Here is a 24,859-nt window from a genome sequence, read left to right as displayed (position 1 = left end):
GCAAACTGTTTTCACTGACCTTATTTTAGTTATCTTCATAATGCTTCCACTGAAGTGGATTGGACAGGCATTGTGGGACCCATTTTGCAGTTGAAGAAAGAGGCTGTGAAGGTTACTTATACCATTAATGTTCACAGCTACTGAATGGCAGAGTTTAGAAGGATGCCAAGAGAGAATATTGGAAAGAGCACTGGTTCTAGAATTTAGGATTTAAATTCCAATATGCCTTCTTAGCATTCTAATGCTTTTTTATACTCCTACTGACCATACCTAAAACTTCTAGGGCTCACATTATATTTGGCGCTAGAAAAGCAACGTTCTTGCCGGCACGGTGGCTCACGCCTCACCTGTAGTCCCGGCTAATCAAGACACTGAGGCAGGAGGATCACGTGCACCCTGGAGTTCCAGGCTGCGATGAGCTATGATTGTGTCCACTGCAACAGAGTGAGACCCTATCCCTAACAAAGCAAAAATCAAAAACATTCTCTTAAAGAACAAAACAAAATGACTGAGAAATATGTCTGTTTTACTTACTAATGTTATATATATAACAGTAACAGCTAAGATTTATTAAATACATACTTACCATGTACAAGTAAGTGCTGTACATACATTATCTAATATAATTTATGCAACATCTCTATGACATAGAATTCTCTTGGTCCCCAATCTTATAAGCAAGGAAATTGGCTCTGAGAGTTTGACTGACTTGGCCAAGGTTACAGACTTGCAGGGACCAAGGTTGGATATGGACCCAGAAATCTGACTCCAGACCCCCTACCATTAAATGGTCGTTATTCCACATTTTCCTTTTTTTCCTTTAAGCTCAGCTGACTTTTTAACAAATGTCTTTTCCTCATATTTAGTAATTTTTAAATTCTGAAATTAAGATCATCCTTTCTAGAAACATAGTTTATATGGAAAAACATTTGCATGAAAAAAATAGACCTTCCTTCTTATTTGCACCCTCTTGAAAGCAGACACCACATCTTATCTGCACCAACAGCAGCTCCTGGCACACATGGAACACTCAATAAATGTTTGTTAAATGAATGAATAATGTTCAGAGTTCTCTATTAAAAAGTTTTTACATTATCTAAAATACTTAAAGACAAGACCTAAAAATTAAGTTGGTTCAATTCACCAAATCTCAACTTTATAGTAAAGCACACAGTTTCAGTGCCAGAAAAACAAATAAATGAAAGCAAAAAATAAATTTCACTTTCAAGAAATTTTTAATTCTGCCCTTGGAAAGTCAAATTGCTCTGTGGATATTTGAACAAATGTGGCCTTTGACTATCTGGATAACCTTTTTTAGATTATAATCTATTGTCCGCATGGCAAAAAGTTATGCCCAGGCTCACTAATATCTGCATTTCATGATTTTCCTTTTGCTATAACCAGATAGGATAAAAAAGGAGAAACAGTCAAGCAAGGACCATGGTCCCAGGACAGGAGGAGAACCACCTCCAGGATATACAGCTTGCTTTCTTCTTCTTCTTCTTTTCTTTCTTTCTTTCTTCCTTTCTCTTTCTTTCTTTTTCTTTCTTTCTCTCTCTCTCTTTCTTCTTCTTCTTCCTCCTCCTCCTCCTTTTCCTCCTCCTCCTCCTTCTTCTCCTTCTTCTTCTTCTTCTTCCTCTTCTTCTCCTTCTCCTTCTTCTTCTTCTTCTTCTTCTCTTTCTTTTTCTTTTCTTCCTCCGCCTCCTTCTCTTCCAGACAGGGGTCTCACTATGTTGCTTAGTCTGATCTGCAGCTCCAGAGCTCAAGCTATTGTTCTGCCTCAGCCTCCTGAGTATTTGGGACTACAGTTGCATGTCACAGCACCTGGCTACAGCCAGCTTTCCAAGGTGCCCGTCACAGTTGCCCTCTGAGCAATGACTCAAGAAGGGACCAGTTGGAGCGAAGATGGGAGCTCAAGAAAAGTGTCAGGATACACCTTGCCACCTCCTTCTTCTAACCCATGCTTCCAACCCTTCCTTTTGTGATTTCTTCCCACTCCAAAATTCCCCATAATATTTATTTGCATACATGTTCCCCCAAATAAGAATGACTAGGCATATTGAGAGGACCACATTCACCTACCTCCCTTCCCACTTTAGAATAACATCATTGTTCTATCCTGTGCATTCCAGTATAGCACACAGACATCTTAAGTGCAGAGCTTAACTTTATTGCAACATAAGGGAATTTCAGGGTAAAAACTGCATTTGCGAGGTCAATCACACATGGGCCTCAGGTTACTCACCCTGACATGGTTTAAAGCCTTATAGCAATTCCTTGTAGGTACTGCCTGTTATCACTCCCTTGGCTGCCTGTCACCCTTGCCTCAGGCTCCAGCCTTAGCCTCAGCTTCTTCTTCCTAATGCACCTGCCAGCCCAAGACATGAGTCGTTTCCAGATTCTGCAGAACGAGGCTTTTTCCTGTCTAAGTCTCAGCACATCCTTATCAGCATCTCACACAGACTTCAACCTCTGCAGTCGGCTTGTGTCCAGGGTCCTAGTCCCCACCACTGCTTCGTCTTTATCCTTTCCATCCAATGCCTTCTCCTGTGCATTCCCACACTCCTGCCCTCTGGCAGGTACAGTTTCGCATTTGTAATTTATGCTTCTACCTGCTTACACTTAGAGGAAGTGACAAACCGGATTTGGCACATATCGAATTTCTTGGACTATGTTCATTTTTTTTCTGTGTCTGGAATCCACCGTTTTCCAGCAAAAACTTTCTTAAGATTTCAAACACCAATCCCAACACTCTGAGTTTACATGCTTGAATGACTGCCTGTCCCTGGGGCTGAAGTCACAACATTCAGGTTATTATTAATGATTGTCAATCACCGTCTTTTTGGGTCCCTGTTGTTTTGCCTTCATATAATTTAATATTTATATTTAAACACAGAAACTTAGGCAACTGTCAGAGTCACTCCTCAGCTAATGCTCCCTGGAAAGGGCATATGCTTTTTGCTCACTCAAGGCAGATAATACCGAACAAGTGCTTCAGAATGTTCATGCTGTAAAAGACTCTCAGAAAAGGAAGGAGAAATTGAATGATACTGAGTCCTTACATATTCAGGACACGGCTATTTCCTTTCAGATTTTGTAATTCCTATACTGGTCATTCTAGTTCTAAGTAAAGAAAGCAGGTTTAAAAAAAAAAAATCACAAACCTGTAGAACTAGGTTTTGGACCCAAGTCAGTTTGTCTCCAAAAATTCATGCATTCTCTCAAAAGAATATAAATGCATTGTATATAAATGCTAAATAGTAAAACCCAGACATTAATTACATGGAGGCAGTTTACATTTTCCTGCAATTTACACCTTTTTTTTTTTCCAGACTAATTAAATTTCCTACGCTGGTAAAGTGCTTCTTCCCACAGTTTACTAGAGTTTTTGGTAAAGAGCTAAAAGAAGGTTTGCTGTGAAGCTGGCGAGGAAGAGAAGACTGAGATTCCAATAAAAACTTGTTAACTGGCGTGCAACACCGTGCCTATTAAGAGTAGAACAACTCTCCTACAGAATACACAGCCGAGTCTATACATTGCTTGTTAAGTACTGGCCCAAGTGCTCATGTCTCAGACTTGTCCCTTGGAACCATGCCCAAGCCAGCCCTGAGAGGGTTGGAACAACCCTCCCGCCCCCACAGAAAACACTGCTGGTTATTTAGAATCTAGGGCATCACAATGAACATGCCTCAGTATTTTCATAAGGTATTACTACTGTTGTTGTTCTGAAAAAGCAAGGAATGTGCACATTTACTTAATATGTTCTTTCTTGATTTACACGTCATTGATTTTTTAATCACTTCCAGAAATTCTTAGTAAATGGTAAAAGAATTTCTCAAATAAATATGTTATCTTTTCCTCCAACAGAATGCCAGATCACTTCTTGAAAGATCATTTCCAGATTCTTCTTCAGTTCAAACTGATTTTCACAAACTTAAATCTGCACACCATAATTAGGAAGCTACTGTAGGCCAATTTATTCGGTTAATTTGCATCAGTCTAAATAATTTTTCCTGACAGATTACTTCCGTTCTAAGTACCAAGTACTTTTTAATCCTAGTCAGGTTATTGCTAAGGATAAATGATTTCACATTTCTCATAAAGATGCCTGTCATTAAGAATATTAACACAAATTCCTTCCCCTTGAATAGAAATGAGCTGTCATTTTAGCAATGTTGCTGTGTCAGCCTTTCTATTGTCAAACACAACAAATGATGGGAAAATCATTTACTCTTTAGAATTAGTCAAGTGAGGAATCCTTTGAAGTGGGGGTGCAGAGTTTCGCCTGAATTCTATAATCACGTAACAGCGAGTACTGTATGTATGTTGGTAAAATGTTGTGAAATTTAATGAGGACTATTTGTTGCCGTAAGACCTTCCAGACAGAATCTATCTCTGAAAAAGAATTCCCCACTCCTAAAATAGAGGTCTGATGAGCAACAGATGTGGTTTAAATGAACCCTTGTTCAACTGAACCAAGAATATATTGTGATCTGTATGAGGCACAATTCAGAAGAGAGGGGAGGTGGCTACAACACAGCCTCAGTGTTGAGTTTGGTTGTGGGGTTTAAATATATTTATTTATTTCATAAAGTTTCTCCCATAAGGCACAATGCAAATGAGCTTTTAATTAATACAATCTAATGGTCAGTGGATGGTCTTCATGCTGTTTATAAAACAATTTACATTTTTATTTTGTAGTCTAAGAACGTGTGTCGAAAAGCATTTCAATGAGTAGCCATAACCTTCAGAGTGATATATGTCCTGGCAATGATTTGTGAGTTCCACAACTCAGTTTCTCCACCCATAAAGAGAAGATTAGATCGTTGTTCAAGAATGACAACTATTTAATATTTGGAAATGACTAAATAATGAAGTGCCTGGATTCTATAGAAATGCCAAGGAGAAAAGAAGATTAATTTCAAACCGAAGTCTAGTGCAAACATGACCTTCCTATTGTAAATCTCATGAATAGGAAAAGAAATAACATCTAAAGCTTTGTTTCTAGGGCTGAGACTCTGGAAATATATTAATTTTAGGTTGTTTCTGATGGCAAAAAAAAAAAAGGATCTGTTTGTTATAATCTCTTGCCTGTGGAGATGAGAAAAAATTCTTCCTGCTACATTTTACTGAAATAATGCAGTTAGCAAAGATTTAAATGACAAGAATAGAAGGTTCATCTTTTTGTCCCTTTGCCTCTAGGCAGGACTATAGTTAAGCCATCTCAGCAAAGAGAACAGTGCTGTTGTTTCCAAAAATCTCCAGGTGAGAATGATAAAAATTAAAAAGAGCAAGAGAGAAAACTCAGGGGCCCTGAAATTAATAAAGGTCAGTTCCAGCTCACATCGTTTCAGTTAAAATTTATTTCTATTTGGAAATAGCCTAACAGCAAAACTCCAACGGATGGGCTGTTTGGCACTAGCTCTCAGTGAAAATTCAATTTAGTATTACTACTAATGTCTGCTCATTTTTATTCGCCTCCTCTTCACCCTGTTGGTGAGAGAGGGAGTCCATCCTAGGGATCTGGGGATGACCAAACACACGGCACACAACAGTGGACAGATGAGATCCACAGCAGCTTAGAGTCACATAAACTCACAGGCCAGGGAAGGAGGATAACACATACTATGCAGGGCACACAGGGGTTGCACTGGGAACAGAGTGGACAAGCAGAGGCTGCGGGAGGCAGTAGTAATAAGAAAATGCGTTGCCCTCAGGCTCCCCGGGGAAGATGTAATTGGCTTGTTTGAATAATTGTGTGGGCTGGTAAGGAAGTAAAACCCATTAGATTGAAGACCTGGTGGAGTGAGGCTGGCCCAGCCGACAGAGGAATAAGCCAGGTGGGCATCCTTTCCTGCTGGAGGGGACATATCTAGTGAAAATAGAGGAGCTCACAGTTAGGCCTTGGGGAGTCCTGGTAAGGCTCAAAGGTAATAAATACCAAGGTAACACGTGAGATTTCAGGCCTTACAAGCCAATCCATACAAACTATGCCAACTTATATGAGACTCATGTTCCCGTGACCATGCCTGATCTCTCTAAGGTCTTTCCCACACCTATTTTGTCTCACAGGAAAAGAGCCACTTTCGACTAGGTTGATAAAATGGGAGTTTAAGCAGTTTTTCTAGTAGGAGGACTCTCAGGCCAAGACCATGTAATTAGCTAAATGACTCATGCAGAAGTATCCTACACTCCTGGCTTTGGTTTGAATGAAAAGAGTAGGAGAGTCCTAAATCATCCAGACAAATTACAACTTTAACTCTTTATTTAATTTTAGTTTGTCACAAGGTAAATGTTGACAAACTTTAGACTTATAGCCAAAGGGCTAAAAAAAAATAAGTTTAGCTTGCCATTGTGGCTGTATTCCCGCCTTCCGTTTTTCAAGAATACTGTCGGGACACAGAGTCAGGTCAGGGAAATGTAGATTCTCTCATTTCCCCTGGGATTTAACAAATGTCCTTTATCTAAAAGACAAAACTTGAAATGTTCAGGCTCTGTCTGAAACTACTGACCCCTTGGGTCCTTTAGATAAAGGACATCTGAAGTTAATGCTGGGCCTGTCGCCCTTAGTTATACCATGTTGGACAAGGCATTTTATCTTCTGGACCCCAAGTTTCATCCTTTTCTTTTCTTTTCTTCTCTTCTTTCTTTCTTTCTTTTTTTTTTTTTTTTTAGACAGGGTCTCACTGTGTTGCCTAGGCTGGAATGCAGTGGCACAATCTGGGCTCACTGCAACCTCTGCCTCCTGGGCTCAAGTGATCCTCCCACCTCAGCCTCCCAAGTAGCTGGGACTACAGGTATGTGCCACCACACCTGACTAATTTTTTTTTTTTTTTTTTTTTTTTTTTTGCAGAGACAGGTTTACACCATGTTGCCCAGGCTGGTCTCGAACTTCTGGGCTCAAGCGATCCACCCACCTTGGCCTCCAAAGCGCTGGGATTATAAACATGAGCCACCAGATGTGGCTATACTCTTTAATGAGGAAGTTAAACAAGAGTTTTAAAATATTTTTTTAGCAGCAAAACCATTGTCTCAAACAAAGTCTAAAGTCACTCTATAAAACAGATGGAAATAATGTTTATCCATTTGAATCCAACGAGTAAAGTCCAAGCCAGATTGCCTGGCCTCCCACACATTCGCCCGCTTCCCACACACTGCCAAGGTTCCTGAAGTATCCCTTGAAAGCCTAAAACTTCTTGGAACCCAGTTTGAAAACCGCCAGATGAGATAATATCTCAGGTTTCTTTCAGCTTTCAGTAGAATAGAAAAATCATTGACTACAGAGTCAGATAGACCTAGATTCAAATCCTAGTTCTGTCACTTTCTAAGCTGTATGACCAGACTCCATTTACCCATCTGTAAAGTGAAAATAAAAATAGTTCTGCTAGGTTGAGAAGACATGTAAAGCATCTAGCCCAGTTCCTGAAACCCCAGAGGGATTCATAAATACTAACTATAGTAAAGGTTATGGTCCTCACCTGAGCATAACAAAATGACAGACGATCCTACACTTGAACTACAAATTTGCAGTAAGATCTCTGTCATTCCTGAAGCCGAATCCTCAGGAATTTGAGGCCAAAATTCTTTAAAACCTGAATTGGTTTTCATTGTTCCAAATTAGTGGAGGGGGGAAAATTCTTCCAATTCACTGAACAATTCACTGAACAATCTGTATGCGTGGAGAGCGTGTATTGCATAGACACACCCCAAGTCTCTGAAATGACACCACGGTCAATCCAACTGGCAGAGATGAAATTTGAAGCATGTTGCCTTTACCAAAAAATAACAGGAGAAATGTCATTAAGGACACGTTAATACAAAGCCACAAGAAATTCAGTATCTGACAGCTCGTGTTCTAAATTTCACCCCATATCATAAAACAATTCACCCGAGAGCAGCTGTTCATTTGCTAAGCTGCTGTTGTGATAGCACATATTCTTTCAATAGTGGAGGAGTTCCTCCATAAAATCTATCCCAGAAGCCAGTGATGTCTGAAAAATCTCACCTTTGGGTAATTTTCCTGGCATTCTGTAAAGGAAGTTCCACTTACAGGTCCCCTAATGTGCAGTAGCAAAGAATCAACAGATGCCAACATTCCTGTTTGCCTCACGAACTTACATCCTAAAGTAAGCTGACTTGAGTGAAGTTTAGAGGCTCCCCTACAAGTTTTAGAAAAGCTTTCTTTTTTAACTTATGCAAGTTTACAAACCCTCATGAACCTATTGCATATATCCAACAACCATCCATATTTTAGTACCGTGTGGTGGCTCTCACCTATGCCCATATAGCTGACGACAATGCAGGTAAGATCTGGTCAGCTGTCAGTTTCATTCAGTGAATACTCACTAAGCACCTGCTTTATGTAGGGCCCTGTCCTGGGCCACCAAGGAGAACAATGCAGGGTTCCAAACCTATGGAGACAGACAACGCATGAGGAATGACAACAGAGAAACAGAGTCACAGGGAGAAAAGAGGGGAAATCAGGGAAGGCTTTTGTAGGGGAGGCGGGATTTGAACTGAACCTTGAAGGAAATGGGTGTGAGGATTGGGGTATGAGTAAAGATGGGAAATGGAGAATTGAAAGGCCATCTTTAGAGAATGATTCACATTCTAATGTGCTGGGGGGTGAGGCAGGAGGGCGGGATGGGAAGTGGGAAATTAGTGTGGAGACAGAAATTGTGGGCTTTGAGTGCCAAGATGAGGATTTCTTTGCGTGTTGGGAAGCAGTGGCAGGCGCAGGGCAGGATAATAATAATTTTAAAGAAAATATGAGTAGCAAGTCGGGGGAGGGGGGAGGGAAGCTTGGTGCTCAGAATAATCAGAACTTTCTCAGAGGACCCAGGCTCAGTGGAAAGAGCCCTCTGGTTCCGTTTATTGCTCCCACAGAGAGGAGAGGAGAGACCCAGAGACGTTTAAAATTAGAGGGATCGACAGGGCACAGGGAACTCCTGGCCAACCATCCTTAGGAAAACAAGAGACCAGGAATAAAGAGAACCAGCAGAAGCACCTGGTCTGAGTCTAAGAAACATCAGTGTTTACTAAGCACTTGGTCTCTGGAACGCCTGGCTTTCCAAATACCACATCTTCCCATCCACTCCATCCTGCCACAGGCAGCTACTGTGCCGGGCGGGTGCTCAGGGAGCCGGAACCGCACGCCTGGAAACCCTGAGCCTCTGCCCGCCGCCCTCTAAGCCGGCCGGCTGCAGCGCAGTTTGTTTGCCGAGGTTTGCATGCACATATTGAGTTGCCCTTTTTTTTTTTCCCGCAGTTCTTTCAGCCGTGTCCCGAAATTCACCCCTAGTGTAACTTCTGCCTCTGCTCCTCCTCTTCTTGGAACTGCCTTTTGTTTGTCTGGCAGCGTTGGTTCTATGGGGGTGTGTGATGATAATAATACGCGGGCTTATATAACCGTCTTCATCTTGCGAGCACTTCGCAGACCGTCGCTAATGAATCTTGGGGCCGGTGTCGGGCCGGGGCGGCTTGATCGGCAACTAGGAAACCCCAGGCGCAGGGGCCAGGAGCAAGGGCAGTGAGGATCAGAGGCCAGGCCTTCCCGGCTGCCGGCGCTCCTCAGAGGTCAGAGCAGATAAGGAACATGACTCTCCCTCTCCGGAGGAGGAAGGAAGTCCCGCTGCCACCTTATCTCTGCTCCTCTGCCTCCTCCCTGTTCCCAGAGCTTTTTCTCTAGAGAAGATTTTGAAGGCGGCTTTTGTAAGTATCGTGCTCTGCTTTTACTTTAAAAAGAAAGAAGACAAACTTTCCTTCCTGTCCCTGTCCATTTCATATTATTTATTCATTATTCATCATATTATTATTCATTAGATTCTCAGATGATGGAAAGTATGTTTGTGGCCAAAGTCCTCCACCCAAATTTGGTCCCTTGTAATGATAATAAGAGGGGAAAGAGTTTTCTGTTGATAATTAATTCACTTAACAAAATAGCACCCAGGCGAGGTGCTGAAATTGGCCACTTTGACAGCATTCTGGTGATGTCTGGCTGTTGATACACACCACACACACACACAACACTACACACACACACACACATACACACACACCTTTTTGCCCTTAAGAGGAGCCCTAGTTAGTCACCTGGCTTGTTAGACAAGGAGAAATGATGCCACTTCGATCTTCAGTTTCTCTGCCTTGGGTAGTCACAATTTCAATCAGTTGTAATTGTTGAAAGTTTCTTTTCACACTATGAAATAAATCCCATCTTTCAGTGCAGGCTTGAAACTTGCACTGACTTGGGTAAACTGTACAAAACACTGTAGCTATAGTGAACATGTGAATTTTTATTAAATTTTTCACTGCATAACTGAAGGTTCTAATATTAAAGAAACATGGACACTAACTTTTTAAGCACAGGCAAAACTCAAAGCCCTGTTATCAAACTATGTTTCTGTAAAGAGTGCTGAATTAACAGAGTACTCTTCTCAGAGATTATGCTCACTGCTTTGAGAAACTGCTTTTTAACAAGAGGTGAACTTAAAACTCTAGAATAACATGAAGAAAGACACAACTTCTGAATACTTAGCAACTATGACTTGCTATTTGAACAAGCCAAAAAACAAAGGGTCTATTTTGGGCAATTGTACAATTTGCATTTATAAAACCATGATTATAATTTGGTATGCTATGAGATACTGAGATTTATTGTTTTAATAAGATTTCAGGTAAGAAAACTAAGAACTATAAATTGGTAATAATGTAGAAAAGCAAGTCCTCTCACTTTTAATGCTGTAAGTGCTGTGATTCGTTCATAAGGCTTTATCATCTTTGCCTCTAGATGAATGGATGTGAAAACCATGGATAATATGTGTGTAGATGTTAGTGTGTATATGTGTCTTTAATTATCTTAAATTCTTACATTTATTGTATCTATCTAGTGCTCAGTATGTTACATGATAGTATAACATCCAAAATGGATCAAGTGGAGAAACTTATTTCACATTAACTTTCAGATTGCAATATTTATTCATTATTTATTAACACACATGAGAAATATTATAAAATTATGTCTTTGTTTCACATTCTCTTTAAATGATATTTTCACTTAGAATTCTCTGTGGCTCCCATGAAATTCTAAGGTATAATTGAAGTCAAAAATAAGACTGGATTCTAGTTGCTTTTACCCCTAAATTTAAAAGTGATATTTCAACACCAAATTCTATACGTTGCCTAATTTGATTACAAAGATGAACCACATAATCTCAGCATTAGCCTCAAAGTCATACTCAATCATAATAGAAAGAACACAAGCTTTGATGCGATCTGGACTTAAGGCTTAGTTTGGTCATTACCTAGTTACATGACCAGCAGCAAGATCTTTAAGATTTTCAGCCTCAGGTTTCACATCTATAAAGTAAGATCAATATTACTTACCCCAAGGAGAGGAGTTGAAAGGCCTAAAAGGAAATAATATATGTAAAATGTCTAGCACCCAGTCTGAAAGTAGTGGCATTTTAGTCCATTTTAGAGCTTTTTCATTTACTCTATTTTTTCGTCTTTCATTCAATTCATTCATTTATTGAGCATCTACTATGTACTGCGTGCTGAGCAAAGCACCAGTGGTACAAAGATGAATAAGATTCATATCCTACCTTGGAAGAGTTGGTAGTCTAAGGAGACAGACTTAAACAACAGATGATTTTCAAAACAAGATAATAGCAAAAATACAAATGTGTTCAAGATTAAGAGTCAGTACTAAAGCCAGAATGGTTCCCTCTGCCTAGTAAAAGTCTGAAGCCAGAATGGTTCCCTCTGCCTAGTAAAAGTCAAAGGAACTTTTCAGAGGTGTTACATGATAATCAGGAGGTGTGGAAGGACATTCTAGAAGAGCAGAGCACTGGAGAGCAAGAAGTAGAAGAAAGCCTGGGAACAGGAACTGGGTCAGATGGTGCTGGAGTGTTTAATTTGGGAGGCTGGAGGTCCAGTAGGGGCCCAGTCATCAGCATTTGCTGCTTCATGCTGAGGTGTTTGGACCCATTAAGTTTAGCAAAAAAAAAAAAAAAATCATCCATGGACCAGCCTCTGATCTGCATACCGTTCATTTTTCTAGGTCACATTAAGATAAGAGCTTATTTGTGCCCAAATGTAAATCCACTACATCAGTAAACCATTGTTTGGTTCAAGGGACTATTTTGATTATTTGTTTGTTGCAAACCCATCTCAGTGATGGAAGCATTGTAGCTGAGCTCTTATCTCACCCAGGCTCAGCACTTTCAGGATTACTTTTTAATTAGTGGGGACACATCAGAGGACTTTGTGTGAGGCTGAGAAGACCAAGAGTAAACAAGTCTTGTGATTTGAGTTTTGGAAAGATTTGATGTAGATCATCTAGTATCCTATATGAGCGTGTGCTGGGCAAAGACCTGGGGCTAGCAACACTCTCGGAGGCCAATTCAGAGACTATTGCAGGTCAGGAACAGTGTCTCAGGCCGGTAATCCCAGCACTTTGAGAGACTGAGGCAGGCGGATCACTTGAGCTAAGGAGGACGAGACCAGCCTGGCCAACATAGTGAAATTCCATCTCTACAAAAAATGCAAAAAATTAACTGAACATGGTGACACACACCTGTAGTCCTAGCTACTCCGGGGACTGAGGCAAGAGGATCGCTTGAGCCTGGGAGGTGGGGGCTAGAGTGAGCTGTGTTTGTGCCACTGCGCCCCAGCCTGGGTGACAAAGTGAGATCCTGTCTCAAAGAAAAAAAAAAGAGACTATTGTAGTGTTCCAGTGAGAACTGCTGGGAGCACTGGGCAGTGTAGGTGGACAATAGGGCACAGATTCCAGAGATATTTAGAAGGTAGAACATTCTTGACTGGATGAAGAGAATGGAGGAAAAGGAAACTTTCGTAATACTAGTTTTGGGCTTGGGCAACTGGGTAGTTGTAATAGAATACCATAAAACAAGAGGAGGTACTGGTTTATAGAAGAAAATTGAGTTAGTTGGAGTAATATCAGGTTGAGATATCACTAAGAGGTTAGACTGCAACACGGAGTAAAAATAAAAAGCATTTTTTTAATATAAAATTATTGTCTGGATGTGGTGGCATGTGCCTGTAGTCCCAGCTACTCAGGAGGTTGAAGCAGGAGGATCTCATGAGCTCAGAGGTTCAAGGTTATGGTGCACTATAATCAAGCCTGTGAATAGCCAGTGCACTCCAGCCTGGGCAACATAGTGAGATCCTGGTTCTTTAAAAAAAAAAATGCTAGATTTTTGTCTTTGAAATTTTGAGTAGATACATAAAGACTGAGCTCTCCCTATTATGTTCTAATCCCCCCCCCCCCCAAGAAATGGTCACTATCTGGACTCAATTGAATCAGAGCTTTAATCTTACGTCCCTGCTGCCAAATGAATTTTTTTTCTCATTAACTTTTAAATAGGAAGCCCATGTCTAGGGCAGTCTTGCCAGTAGCTGTGTGTACCCTCAAAGAGAGTAATTTTTACTTCTTCAGAGACTTCAGAAATGAGCAGAGACTAAAGATTTATGAGCCGGTAGAATACTTATTCATAAAAAGCACATATGCATAAAGAAGTAATACTCATCAAAAACAAGCCCTTTCCTTAACAAGGATTTTTCACTTCTGTTGAACGAGGAACTCACTCAGAGACTAACGCAAAGGAAGTAATTTCTTACCTGGTCATTATTTAGCCTACAATAATTTCATCCTTCTTCAGCATGACCAGTAAGTTCTTCCCATACTCTTGAACAGAGCATAATTGGAATGGAGAGGTGAGTAACATTTGCAAATTTTTTAAAGATGACAACTGGAAGAATTTTAACATTTTGAATGAATAGAAATCAATCTGATTAGCAGGCAGGAAGCTGTGACTTTTTAAATCTTGAGGTCTGATTACTTGATAACCCTGGTTTTCTTTTAGCCTTTCACCCTTTCTATGCTCAGCACTTAATCTTCTAGGCAAAGCCTCTATCGGATTTCCTGGATTTCAGAGCTCTTACCCTACCTGAGCACTTCAGAGCGAATGCCATTTCTTATAAAAGGGGCTTAGCCCCAGACTTTGTGGCTAGTCTTGCAAAGTGGTATAATATTTCTTTCTGGTAGGTGAACTGTATCAACACATTCAAAAACAGATTTAAAAAGCCATTTCCACCTCTAAATATAAAAAGCCTTACCACTTATTAGAAAGATAGCATTTGACAACAATCTGAATTTCTTCTGCTTCTGATGGCTCACTTAATTCACTGAACTTTGGAAATCATCTTTGACTTCTGAAATGGTGAAAAACATTTCTATTTTTGCTAAAATGCTTTTGCCATAAAAAAAATGAAGTGTCCCAGAAAGGAACTGTTAACATCTCAGCTATGCAAAATAATCACCAAATACATACTTTTGAATAAGATGACTTTGCATCATGGGAAAGTTTATTATTTAAGGAAGGAGCAAGATATATTTGGGGAAATTCCCATTAGCACAATTGAAGTATGAAGAATATACTGAGCTTCCATATATGGTGCTGGTCATTCCACATTTAGGTTACTCAAGCTATTTAAACTTGGCTTCATAAGAAAGTGCTACACCCTCACCATCTTTTTAGGTTTGCTGACATAATGATTTACTCCCAGTTGGGTGCTGCCCGAGCCACTGTGCTTTGCCTCTGCAGCGTTTGAAGAGTGGATAGGTCGCAGCTGTGCAGTTCCCCAGACACTTGAGTCCAAACTGTTGCTGGATTTTGCTTCTTTCTGTGCTCCATGGAAAGCTGGAAGCTCCTCAACTTTCTCTTGGGTTTGGCTTCCTGTTCACATGTTTTCTGGCCCCATGTCAATTGTGTATGAAGTAATAGTCCCACATGCATGCACCATCCACAATGGCAAGATTTGTGTGGTTCAGCACAAGTTTTCTAATGAGCACACTTTGGACCTTCCAACAACCCTTTAAGAAAAGCAGTTTGGAACCAGTTATTACTTTCCAAGGTGACGCGAGCAAAGAAAGAATGTTCTTTTTTTTTTTGAGATAGAGTCTTGCTCTATCACCCAGGCTGGAGTGCCGTGGCACAATCTCGGCTCACTGCAAGCTCCACCTCCTGGATTCAAGCAATTCTCCTGCCTCAGCCTCCTGAGTAGCTGGGATTACAGGTGCATGCCACCATGCCTGGCTAATTTTTGTATTTTTAGTAGAGACGAGGTTTCACCATGTTGGTCAAGCTGGTCTCAAACTCCTGACCTCGTGATCCACCCGCCTCAGCCTCCCAAAGTGCTGGGATTACAGGCGTAAGCCACCGCGCCCAGCCCAGAATGTTCTTAAGCAACAAGGCTAAAGCCACTTTTAAGAGACAATTAAAGGACAATTGCATAGGAAAAATGAACATTTACCTTACACATCTGTCTAAATGTGTGTATGTGTAAAGTATATAAAAATGCCTCCAATTCACAGTTTAAAAATATCAGTTACTGTTTCAGCATTTTGCTAGTGATGAATGGCGCTAGTGTTTCCACTAAGGACTGTTATTTTAATGACATTTCTCTGCAGTAAAATTTGATGAGTTTACAAAGTTTCAGAGCCAGGAAATGCAGCTTGGTTTCTGAACAACTGAGACAACCAAGAGAGTTAAGTTCAATCATCTAGTTGCTTTATAGCATGAATTCGTAAGTGCTAACTGCAGTAACACACTGACACAGAGAGTGAAGCCAAACCAAACTCTTAAAGTACAGCTGTTAAACTATCAAGCTTAACTTCCCGATATATTCTCAACAGGTGAAATTCTGGCACACACCCACACTTATCTGAAGATGGTAATGTCAAATGAATCGCCATACGTGCCAACATTTTATAGAATTTTAGAGTAAGAAGAGATATTGGAGGTCTTCCAGTTTTACCTTATCCTTTCACTATAGGAACAGAAAAACTGAGACTCATGAGTGCTCTCTCTCTGTCTCTCTCCACACACACACACACACACACACACACACAGAAACACACACACACAGAAACACACACACACATCTGAGTTGTGCTGAGTCATTACTTACAGAAAACATCCTAAGTCTGACTTAAGCAACAGAAAGGGACGCAGTGACCCACAGCTAGGCCACTGGTTTCCTGGTCCTTTCAAGTTTGTGTGGCCAGCTTCAGCCCTGTGGGCTGACAATTTGTTATTGCTTGAGAAAACATTCAGAGTCTTGGAGTCTATATTTTTAACCAAAACTTGAATAAACCCTAAAACAAACCAAGGATCCATCGGTGACTCAGATCCTGACTGTCCTTTACAGTGAGGCTTGGCCACCTTCCAATAGTTACTGGGGCCACACTGTGATCCCATAAGATGGAGACGAAGCCCAAGACACAACCCTCGCTCTGAGAAATCCTGAAACCCGACCGGAGAGATGAGACCATCATGTATGCAGGTCACAGAGACGGTAGTGTGTGATCACAGTTCACTGCAGACTCAAACGCCTGGGCTCAGGCAATCCTACCGCCTCAGCCTCCCAAGTAGCTGGAACTACAGGTGCGCACCACCTTGACCAGCTATTTTTTAAATTTTTTGGTTGAGATGGGGGTCCCACTGTGTTGCCCAGGCTGGTCTTGAACTCCTGGCCTCAAGCGATCCTCCCACCTCAGCCTCCCAAAGTGCTGGGATTACAGGCACAAGCCACCACACCTGACCTACACATTATCATTTTAATGATGAGAAATCAAAGTCTATATTTATAAAATTTAAGAAAACTCTGGTCTCATTTCATGAAAATGTCTTTTGATTGCAAATATGCAAGGAAGGTTGTATCTTTATTACTGGTCTAAAAAAATCAATCCAAGTAATAATGATTGCCGATCTTTATTGAACCCATATTTTGTTCTAGGTAGTCTTCTAAGTTTTTCACATGAACGTTTTCACGTCATCCTCACATCAACCCTATGGGGTAGATAACATTTTAAATTCCCATTTATCAGAGGAGAATACTGAGGCATAGAGAAATTAAATAATGTGCTCAAGGCCACATAGCCAGTGAATGCCGTAGCCTGGTATTCCGGCATCTCATTCCAGACTCGGCTGCCTGGTAGCATATTCAGAACAGTCTCAGAAAAGGTATTCTTTTGACATCAGACTGTGCCAACCTAACCACAGCCAGATACTTTTGACATCACATTTAGATGTAAACTTTCACTGTAGGAGATCATGAGTTGCACATACGATTATAAGCACAAACATGTATGTGTCCTCTCAGAACATATTTTACAAGTGGGCATCTGCATGATGCTTCTAATAATTTGTGATATCAGCACCATGGAGACAGGATGGAAAAGTTCTCCTGGAACTCCCCAACCCCCAGGAGGAGAAGCACAGTGAAGGGAGTGATCTAGAGGCCTAATGGGTGAGGTGGGGCACATTGCAGAGGGTGGCATAAAACTAGCAGTGGCGGAGTTTCACTCCAGTGGAAAGAGGGGTGATGAGAGTGGAAAGGGGGGTGATGAGAGTGGTGTGGGAGGAAAGTGAATCCTGCAGCACCAGGCTAGCTCCAAGGAGGTGCTGCTGCAGCAATTTTGTGGTAAGAATGGTCCATCGAGAGCAAAGCAAAGGACCTGGGGCTTAACCTGACTCGCTAAGGCCAGCTCAGGATAAAAAGAGATTCCAGGCCAATGGAGGGAAAAAATCTGCACCCATTACCTCTGAGATCCCCCCATGTGTATACCAAGGTACAATTGTATTCACCAGTGGAAAAGTATGAAAACTCTAAATGAAATGCTTTATTAAACATTAATATTTACATGGGCATGAGAAATATTTTTAAATGTAAAGGAAATTCTACGTTGTTAAACAAGATGTCTCATTTCCCTATTCTATCTTATATTATGTTCTCTTTTATATCATATACACATTTACATACAGTGTGTATGTGTCAGAATGTTCATGGCAGCAAGATTGCTTCATCTGATATTTACAACATTAAATGAGGGTTTCCTCTTATTCAAAGTGCTCAAATTTATTTTAATCACTTACATTTTTCAGCTGTCAAAAATGTGGAATATAAACAAATTTAACCACTTTGAAATGCTTACTTTGCTGCTCATCAAATAATAGCTTGCTGCAACTTTAAAAGATTCTATGATTCAGCTCATTTTCCTTTAAAATAGGTCTCCCAACCTGAAATTAGACAGCACTCAACCTTTAAACTTGGAACACTTTGTAAACTTTTAAAAAGAAACTCTTCTTTAATGGTTCTATGAAATCCAGTCAAAGAATGATATGAAATGAATCTAATGGAAAGTCTTTTCTTTGTTGGAGAAGCGGTCAAAATAGAAACTTCTACAAAAGGACCGAATCACCCACAATGCTTCAAAGACTCTTGCGAGTGATTGTAAGAAAATCGGTCTGGATGAAATTTGGAGAATATTATTCCTAATGATCACCCCCTTCGAGGCCGTGAAAGGGCAACATCTGAAAGATGAGAGGAATTGCTGATAAAACGTAACTCACGGCACTTTTGCTCTTCTCCATCGTAGGTGCTGACGGCCACCCACCATCATCTAAAGAAGATAAACTTGGCAAATGACATGCGGGTTCTTCAAGGCAGAATAATTGCAGAAAATCTTCAAAGGTACTCATCAAATTTTTATCTCTAGCTTAAACCAAGGGCCACCTGGGCACTCTATGTCACTTGAAGAGGGGAACATTTCACGGATGGGGAATTGTTAAGAACTGGCAGAAACTGAAGAGTCAATGGTCCTCTACCTTCCCATCACATTCTCATTCTTGTTGGCTGAGGGAGCTAAAAGGGGCCTTCCACGTGGCAGAGCCATGTCATGAAATCAGTCCTAAGAAATGTCAGAAGAACCATCTCTAAAATGGGAATCTAAACAATCATATGACTATTGACATATTATTAGCTGCTCAGGAAGGAAGCTCGGGGGATTTAGGGGGCAGTGTGGTAGGCCCATCATCCACAACGTACTCCACAATGTCAGGAGTGAAAACTGTACCTGATTTATTCACAGCTTGTCTTCACAGTTTCTTTCCTTGGCCAGATAAACATTAGTGCCAAGAGCTTTCATGGAGCCAGGGAGCATTGTGGCAACCCATCTCAACAATTTCACCTTGGTGGCAAAAACATTTTTAGGGGTTGGGTTCGTATGAGGGTACAACCCGATAAGCCTTTTTCAAATTTCAACTTTGAGAGTTGCTCCCCTTTGCCCCAACCAAACTAATGCAAGTAAAACATTTAGTTCCTCTTTATTTCATTAGTCACTCTTCAGAATCATTGCTATTTGCTTGATTTTTTTTTCTTTTTTCTTTTTCTTTTTTTTTTTTTTTTTTTTTTTTTTTTTTTTTTTTTTTTTTTGAGAGGAAGTCTCCCTCTGTTACCCAGGTTGAAGTGTAGTGGCATGATCTCGGCTCACTGAAACCTCCACTTCCTGGGTTCAAGCGATTCTCCTGCCTCAGCCTCCCAAGTAGCTGGGATTACAGGCACCTGCCACTGCACCCAGCTAATTTTTGTATTTTAGCAAAGATGGGGTTTCACCATGTTGGCCAGGCTGGTCTTGAACTCCTAACCTAAAGTGATCTGCCTACCTCAGCCTCCTAAAGTGCTGGGATTACAGGCATGAGCCACCGTGACCAGCCTGCTTGATTTTTATTCTAAGCCTTCTGTTGGCCCAAGTTGGCTTGGAATAAGTCCTGTAATCACCAAAACGTTCATGAACCTCACCCAAAAAGCAATGTCTTCAAGTCTGGCCTGAATTTCAGGTTTGCCTTGGAGGGTTGTTTTATCCAGCTTCTCTTTCTAATACTTACGGAATTAAACATTTTTGTCTTCATTCTACAAGTTATATGTGAAGAAAGTAAATGAATGGTTCAAAGTGTATGGGAGATAGGTTAGTTCTTTGACATAAAGTTATAAGCATTAGCAGTTTTTCTAGAATTCTTGGAGCTTTGTCTGAAGATGGCATGGGGTATTAACCCCAATGGCTGATTACAACACTGTATCAGATGCTTGTCATAAATGAGCTGAATCCACAGTAAGAGAAGATAAGTTGAAATCCAGGTCTCCTTCAAAGCTCTAACATGAGAAGAAAATATTCTAAAACAGAAACTTCAAAAGATAAATGTTTAATAATTCAATGAACGAGTTCATTGAATAAGTAATAAGTTCAACGAATAGAACTGGAACTTCTCAAGAGTTATTTATCTTCTTGAATCAGCTTGTGAACATTTTCTTTGTGAAACTCTAGCCTGATGCATCAACTTTTATGTTGGAAAAACCGAGGTTGGCCTTCGGTGCCATGCCATTCAAAATTAACTGTAGAAGAGACTGGAAAACCCCTGATACTACAAGAGCACTCATCCTTTCTGAAGAGGTCCCTGAGGACCTGATTTCTCAAAGTATCTTTCTTAGTTTCTCTTGTGCCATGAAGAAGCCATCCCCCCCCCCACCCCCACCCCCGAAACGGAATCTTCCTCTGTCTCCAGGCTGGAATGCAGTGGCAAGATCTTGGCTCACTGCAACCTCCAACTCCCGGATTCAAGCGATTCTCCTGCCTCAGCCTCCCGAGTAACTGGAACTACAGGCATGCACCACCATGCCTGGCTAATTTCTGTAATTTTAGTAGAGACGGGATTTCACCATGATGGCCAGGATGGTCTTGATTTCTTGACCTCGTGATCTGCCCACCTTGGCCTCCCAAAGTGCAGGATTACAGGCATGAGCCACCGCACCCATGAAAAGGCCACTTTTCTACAATGCCATGTTGTTTATTAACTAGCTGGTAATCTTTCATGTTGCACTTTTCTCCCCGTAATGTGTGATTTCACCGCTGCTATGTGTTTTTCACTTCTCAGCACATCTTTATTATGGGAAAACACAAATAAGTATCTAGACTGGGCACGGTGGCTCATGCCTATAGTCCCAGCACTTTGGGAGGCCGAGATGGGTGGATCACCTGAGGTCAGGAGTTCAAGACCAGCCTGGCCAACATGGTGAAACCCCATCTCTACTAAAAATACAAAAAATTAGCCAGGCGTGGTGGGGCGCACCTCTAATCCCAGTTTATGAAGAGGCTAAGGCAGGAGAATTGTTTGAACCTAGGAGGTGGAGGTTGCAGTGAGCTGAGATCATGCCATTGCACTCCAGCCTGGGCCACAGAGCAAGACTCCATCTCTAAATAAATAAATAAGTAAATAAATAAGTAAATAAATACATAAATAAATAAAATAAGTGTCTAATGTTGGATCATTTAGATTCACTTGCTCAAATTTAACATACACAACACTTTTTTTGAAAATCTGTGGATTCTGTATGAGACCTGGTTTCAATCTCCTTTTTTTTTTATCTTGGGGCTGGAAAATTCAAATTTAATGTTTGGCTTCAGAGATCTCTGCCCCTTCTCATCCAACTCGAGGATTTGAGCTGAATTAGATAAGCAGCCGAGTCACTTCCCATCACTACCTCTGTATTTGTATATCCACAATCCTCCTTCTAGTCAATTTTATGGAAAGAAATGGATTTTTTTGTGTATGTGTTTGGACAGTCACGTTTATAAAATAGGGACCACTGTACTGGACCTTACAGTTTCAGAATGCCACCCTGCGCATTTTTGATTGCCTCTCTACTCATGTCATTTGGGTATAAAGTTCTTTCATTTAATATTCAGAACTGCTTACCTGTAGCTCATTGAACTTGGCATAACCTCTAAAATACATAACCCAAGAGAAAGTACAAGGAGATATTATAAGCAAATCTCAGAAGCTGCCCAAGCATTTCCTATCTTTCAGATTGCCAGATTATCTCTTGTTCCAAGGAGAGATAGGTTGTATTCACATATGAGAAGACACCAAAAGGACAATTAAATCTCACAGCTTGGGGGAGATTTTGAGGGTTCTTATCAAAAATGCTCACACCTGTGAAACAGATTGCTTTTGTGTCTGTGTGTGAAGCCTGGTTTTCAGCTTAAAATACACCTGCCAATATATGAACGGCCTTTATTGTACCTTCTGGACAATAATATTGCACTGTTGGACGAGGTTTGGTGCACACAGATGGGATAACTTAGAACAGCAACTATGTTGTTTGTGAGAAAATTAAGACTATTCCCAGCCTCGTTAATGCCTATTTGGGATGGAAAATTTTATAATAAGGATGTCTTAGCGGTGCCTGGCACTTTATTTTTAATATTATTTTAATTTTTAAGTTAAATTTAGTATATTAATTTAAATCTAGGTGGTTTTTAAAATGGCCCATAGACTATAACAGTAAACTAAACCTTTTCAAGGAATCAATATCAGATGTGGACCCTAAATTTCTCCTTGTCTTGCTTTAAGTGCATGTTGGATACCAAGACAATGATAATTTGTCTTGCTGCAGAATATAGAGACCTATATTTGGGGGCCCTAAAAAGTAGACTCTTTTCCTTTGTGATCACCCTTAGATATTTTGAAACATTTCTCATTGAAGAGGACAATTTATTACATGGAATATCAACTCATTTAAAATTAGGTATTTGTTGTAAAAACTATATGACAGTTGTTTTAAGAGTTTTTTTTTTTAAATCACACACTTAACCCAAACCAACTGGTCTTTTCTGTATAAATATATACTAAGTGGAATCATAGAAAATTGCTTCTATTTAACTATTGTTGACCTACAAAAGCAGTAATTTCATAGCGTACTATCTAATATTTTACAAAATTGGAAGCATGGAGAATGTACAATGTTTATTGTTTTGTTTTCACCTACCTTTGTATCAAAACAGTTCATACAGTTTCTGCATTGTCTTTTTAGTTCTTTTAAATTTGTGTATTGTGTTCCATTACATGGATGTGGGACATATAAGTTGCTCATGCTTTTTCTGTATAAGAGAGATAACACTAAACACACACACACACACACACACACACACACAATCAATACCTTCCTTCGTATAATCATTCTGTTTAGTTGCATTTTAATGACGGTTTTTAAATTGTCTTCTCCTGCACCATCCTTTTATCTCTTTGAGACTAATCACTTTCAGATGTGAGACTTCAATACAAATATAAGTGATAAGCAAATGTTAGTATGTACAAGCACACACATTTGCACCCATGTATGTACATAGCTAAATGGATCTGCTTAGACCACAGTCCTCAAAGCCGGTGAGCTTATGTTTAAAGAAAATGCCAAACTCCAATTGGAGGAGAAACATTGTGCCCATCAGGCTGTGCCATCTTTTGCAGGCTCCTCTCTCTTCCTTTCTGACTGAGACCTGTCCCAGCAGATGGCTCTGTCAGTATGCTTTGGCTGCCAATAAAATTGTGCTTTGCCTGATTTGGCGAGGAAGCAAACTCCAGAGATGTTGACCGACCCAAGGAAAACCCTTTGCTCTTGCTATAATGATACATTCAGGCAGGAAGTTAAGAGACAAATAGCTCTTCCCCTGGCAAGGAAAGGAGTTTAATTATGATGAGGGTGGGGACTGGGGGACATTCACAAGTGGATATTAAGGAAAAAGAATGGGATGATGTCAATCTTTACTGAGACAGTCACTGAAATGAAATCAGGTCACACAACAATGGTCTTGTTCTATGCTCAAAAGCGCAAGTTGGTATGAGACATTACTTTGCCATGATGCTCTCAGGAAGGGCCTAAAATGAAATTAGGTCACACAACAATGGTCTTGTTCTATGCTCAAAAGCACAAGTTGGTATGAGACATTACTTTGCCATGATGCTCTCAGGAAGGGCCTAAGGGGCCCTGCTCACATGAAACTATTTCCCCAAACACCTTGAAGACAGGTCAAAAAGTGCAGAATCATTCCATCTAGTGCTGGAATGGCCCACACTGGGCCAACATTTGTTTCAGATCACCATGCCACAGTTTAAGATAGAAAAAGTGTCTGGATTCTTACAACACCATGAATTCAAAGAAGCAGAATGTAACTGTTCAATCTGGTATCAGGCCAGATGTTTTAAATTGGTTCCTTTTTTGTAGGATAATTTTAAATGGCATACTGAAATTAACATGGAATATATTCCTCAGGGGAAGGTTTCAGGAAGTCACTTCCCAAGAAGAAATACTGCCTTGTATCATGGTAGAGAATTTGTAGGGCTGATTAATTCCGCTTACAGAGGAAGCATTTGATCTATGTTGATCTTGAGTCCTCAGTTCCAATGGCAAATATTCAATTTTAGGTTCCTTTTCTCAATGGTGTCCTAATTTGACCGCATTTATCTGCTTAGATTTCACAAGAGTGCATCATAATTATAACTGAAGATTAGACTTTCTAAGAAGCCATTCCTGGAATAATTAGGTGGTGGGGTCAAATCCTGTTACTAAGATTCTATCATTATTGCATTAAATAGGGCTTAAAACAAATAAGCCATTGGCTGAGGCTTTTTTTGAGGATATTTTTACTGCAGGAATATTTATAATAGGAGAATTGAAATGCTATGGGCTTTTTACATTGGTATCTGCAGTTTAGAGAATTTTCAAAAAAATATTATTTTGTAGTAAACCACTGGCCTTCAGGTGTATGTACACATTGAGACATGAGGTCCTTCTCTCTCTTGCAGATGACATGAAAATGTAAAAAAGTGGATTACAGTGGAAATTCATATTTGTTTTATGACTTTACTCTCAAATTATTCAAGAACTTTGTGTCGTAATCTGGCGTGTAGGGGAAGTTGAGATGTGTATGGGACAAATCTAGTTGAAAACTGCTTTGGATTGTGGCCATCAGAATGAAAAGAGGCACATTTTGAAGAAGCCCTTTTTTGGCAGATACTAAAGAAAACCTCAGGGATTCCTGCTACCCTTATTTTTAAAAAGAAGGTAATTCAGCTATGGGGTTTTTGAGAGGGGATAATTTTTTTTTTTTTTTTTTTTGATACGGAGTTTTGCTCTTGTTGCCCAAGCTGACGTGCAATGG

The 24,859-nt window shown here is 40.3% G+C and overlaps 1 protein-coding gene across 7 annotated transcripts in view; it reads left to right on the top strand.

Moving 5' to 3' along the window:
- Nucleotides 1–24,859, top strand: part of LOC105483613 (sulfatase 1) — a 193,325-nt gene that overhangs the window by 16,526 nt on the left and 151,940 nt on the right. For 4 of the 7 annotated variants that reach the window (XM_011744576.2, XM_011744580.3, XM_071068132.1 and 1 more), the window contains exon 2: nt 18,464–18,558. The gene's annotated coding sequence lies outside the window, so the exon portion shown is untranslated. Of the gene's footprint in view, nt 1–9,383; nt 9,712–18,463; nt 18,559–24,859 lie in introns of those variants that run through there. The other 3 variants (XM_071068130.1, XM_011744575.2, XM_011744579.3) reach the window with 3 other exon arrangements.

Source organism: Macaca nemestrina, chromosome 8 (assembly GCF_043159975.1).
Source record: "Macaca nemestrina isolate mMacNem1 chromosome 8, mMacNem.hap1, whole genome shotgun sequence".
In the NCBI taxonomy this organism is placed as follows: domain Eukaryota; kingdom Metazoa; phylum Chordata; class Mammalia; order Primates; family Cercopithecidae; genus Macaca; species Macaca nemestrina.
This window is presented reverse-complemented; position numbering and strand designations above follow the sequence as displayed.